Raw genomic sequence first — 4,218 nt, 5'->3', positions numbered from 1 at the left:
GCTTATCAGCTCAATCTCTGCATCTTAGACTAACCTGTGAAGACTGAATCAATTCAGCCCCAGGCTTTTTGATTGTCTGTACTTAACCATTGCCTGGAATGTATTGCTGTGGGTTTGTGTTAGGTATATTAGATATAGATCACCTTTCACTGACACACAATGCTGTGTTTTCTGTATGAATATCTAGAATAACATTCAGCATGTATAGCATACCTAGAAAACAAAGGCAGAATTCAACAATAAAAGGCTAGGTAACCTCCAATATAACCATATAAAACAGCACAAATGCCTGTTATAAAGGTGTAGATACATAAAAGCATAAAGACACGAACACATACATGTACATTAGTTCCATGTATTATGTAAAGTTATATAATGAGATTTTAACAACTAACCTTCAATGGGAGCAGGAACAAGCTCCATATTGTATGCACTGGTTCAGTGAATCAAATGAAAGGCAGCACATGCCAATGGCTATTGGATCTATATGGACATGTCTACATGTGCATTAATGTACTGTAATAACTAAACTTAATGCACCGTAATCGGCGCTACTGTGCTATAGTGCACTTGCATGTCTTTTAGTTGACACTAATGCAAAGTAAACTAATTCTCCTGCACATTAGAATGGCTTTTGCCTTGATGCACTAATGCACAGTAGAGTTAGTCTACTGCACTTTTAGCATCTTTTGCAGACATGCCCTAGATCTCTGCTACAGACCTGCTATGTGACCTTGAATAAATTACTTCACCTTAGTTTGTTTTCTGAAACTGGGGGCAATTATATCTACTATCCTTCAAACTGCACTCTGGAAACTACAGATTTATAGACAAACTAAATATTATCTTTGGTACTGCTATTAACAATCAAATATTCTTTAGTAACTTTTCTTTTACTCTATCCTGCATTACTTTATACTACAGACACTAATTTAACTTAATTAGTGAAAGAAATACATGCTAGTGTTTGAATGAAGATGAATACTTCCATGTATGTCCCACCTGGGCTCTGAAACAGCTTAGAGCAAAATTCACACTAAGGCTAGGAACAGAAATTACATGTAAACTGGTTTAAGTGATCAGAAACTGATTTAAATCTGTAACAGAACAGAAATGTAGTGCATATAAACCAGCTTCAAAATGGCTGAAACTGGTTTAAGATAAACCTGGCTGAATGTTGTATCATACTTAACTGAATTGGGTTAAACCAATTTATGAAACTTCTGTCCCAGACCCCTTCCTGGTTTCAGTTAAATCAGAGTCCCTCAACATCCCAACATGCTTTGCATCCCTGGGCTGGGCTGTGCTGTCTGCTCCAGAAAGCAGGGCTGGCCCCACCCCTTTGCTTCCTAGCCTGAACAGTGAGGGCTGGCTGACAAGGTGTTGGAGAGGGGCAAGCCTGGATGGGGATGCAGTCCAGTCTGGTGGGGAAGGAAGGGGCAAGGGGAAGGTAAGGGGGACTGCCTCCCCAGGCAAACTCCAGCTGGGGTCTGAGGCCAGGGAGGGGGGTAAAGCACCCCTTCCCCCACTCAAACTTACTGTTGGCTTTGACTGTGGACTACAAATCCCAGAGGCACCTAGAAGGAGGAAAAGGAAGTGATGAGAAACTCTGAAGAGTCCTGCTGCTGTGACTGTGGGCTGCAAATCCCAGAGACCTTGGGGGCAGCAAGAAGAGGAAGCAAATACACAGCTCATGCTGTGGTTATGTGCCAGACAACTGTGCTGTAGTGCCCTCTGGCTTTTGGCCTGAGCCACTGCAGGCACGTGGCTGCATTTCCGAATCAAAGCTAAATGTCTGTTCACTTCTGTTTCAATTTAATCTCTTCAGTTTAGACTAATTTACAGCCTCAGGTTTTTTGACTGTCTGTACTTAGCCCAAAAGAAAAGTAAGGGTGATTTCATGGTGATCGCACTGAACACTAATGCTTTAATCCTACCTAGTAAAATTTATATCATGCAATACTTGGCAATCTTTTCAGGATGCTCTGTTTCTCAAAGTGAAAAATAAACTGGAACGTCCTGGGAGGTGTAAATCTTTGGCAGACAAGACAGATTTACTCCACCAGAGAGTGAGTTATGACATTTGGCAATATGCTCTGATTATTTATTTAGCTCTGTTTTATGAATAATCAAACAATTGAGATATTTCATGATACTTCATGAACTGCCCCAAGACATGCATAGTATCTGCTTTTTGCCACAGACATGTTAATTTACAAATAAGTGTTTTCTAAGGCTAAGAGAAACTCAATAAATCAAGAAAAGGGAAAGATGGTAAGTAACCCATTCCTTTTTTCATTCTTATTGAAATCCAGTGAACATCTGTGTTAGCATCAACAACCATAATATTTCTGAGAAGGCTCTAAAGCAAGAGGTAAAGTGGTGTTTCTTTTGTAAAAGCCAAATTGTTATGTATGACTCTTATACTCCAAAACCACAGCCTACTGTCTTAGGACTGGACTCAAAGCTCACTAAATTAAGTAGGACCCTGCCTTGCCCAAAGAAACTTTATATAAAACCTTTTGTCAGTTCTCATAAATATACAGGGCAAAATGTTGATTTCAGTAAGTTGAATCTATTTCCCTAACCACTTCTGAAAATGTGCTAGAAAGAATATTGTACGCTTTTTAGAATGTGAGATCTGCTTTATTTCCCTAAGATATAGTTATCCCTATTTTTTTTGCTATTTGAATAATATGCAAGGGTAAATGAAAAGCTGGTTCTCATAATAAAGAGAACAAGTCAAAATAAATAGAAAATAAAGGGAGATGAGTGTTATTAAAAGTAATATATATTCACAGCAGTATTTTTTCTGTCTACTCCAGTGAATTTTCTGGTTCTTCAATAATCTAAACAGAGAATGTCATCATTGCAATAATTTTGGTTTATATTCCATAATTGTTATATGACTATATCTTCTGTAGATTTAGTGTATGCTTCCATGTATGTTATTGGCTTATTACCTAACAATGACATTAATCACTATGACAGACAAGAAGCAGCCCTATTCACATTCTCTGAACTAGAACGTCGAATAGTCCCATTGCTAATGAGGATGATGACAGCCAGGAATTAAATTTAAAAGCCTCTGTTTATTCCCCTCTTTTTTAAATTATTCTTCTTTGCCCCATCTTTTCCTGGTCACAAAACCTGGTAGTTAAGCATTTGGCAGCTCCTCATGGAATTCTGTTAAACAGTTTCATGTTGACAGACAAGTTATAATGATGATAAATGATGGACAAGAAAGCAGCCATTAAACCGTTATTACCCAAATGTATACCTTTAAAGTACATACAGTATTTCCCTAGGTTTAACTTACTTTCATAGGCCAGAAAAAAGAAATGATACAGAACAGAAAATGTAAATCATCTATGATGTAATACTGACCTGTATGATGCCTTGGAAGTGCTAAAGATACATTTTCTTTACAAAAAAGCTTTGTTCTGTCTTGACATATGAAAGGCTGCTGACTTTCTCCATGCTTTTTCTGGATAAATTAAAACAGTATATTACAAAATGCCACATAATGCTTAATATCCCTGTCTAGAAAGATGCATTCATATTTTCTTTAATTTGTTTGTGCAGCCATCAATGCAAGGTCATATTGCACTTTCGCAGAATAGCAATTTTGACTGAATGGGAACAAAAATCAAATTCTAAATGATTTTTTACTAGAATTCTGATTTTTAGGTAACTTTGAAGAAATACAGGGTTGCACTACTGACAAATTCTAGCTTATCAGATTGGAAGGAAAATATACAGCAAAATGATAAGGCACCAGAGTGCACTTCCACACTGATTCATCACGGTAAACCAATATAAACCTTAAAAAACACATACTATTCCTTAGAAATGAGCTGATGAAGCATGGAGTTGTCAGGGATTTCACATATACATAGCACAAAGTTAAGGCCTCTGCATTTATTTTTGTTGTGTTTTGAGGGAGTTCCATATACTGCAAAGGAGAAATGGAATCCCTCTGAAAAAGTAAATGATACTAAAATATTGAAGAATATTTGAAGCAGCAGCACTCTTTCCCATGACAGCCCTTTTCCTGATTTGTTGGGTAGATTGAAAAATAGAGCTGGTAAATTTTAAAAATTGGGGAAAAAAAGTAAAATTTTAAGTTACCTTATGTCTGCAGGATTTGAAATGGACTCATATGTCTTTCCTTGTTTAACAATCATGTTTATTAATTAACACTAATCATAATGGTGG

Source organism: Crocodylus porosus, unplaced genomic scaffold (genome assembly GCF_001723895.1).
Source record: "Crocodylus porosus isolate Cpor-Errol unplaced genomic scaffold, CroPor_comp1, whole genome shotgun sequence".
Taxonomy (NCBI): Eukaryota; Metazoa; Chordata; order Crocodylia; family Crocodylidae; genus Crocodylus; species Crocodylus porosus.
The sequence above is the reverse complement of the archived record's forward strand: the minus strand, read 5'-3'. Positions refer to the sequence as shown.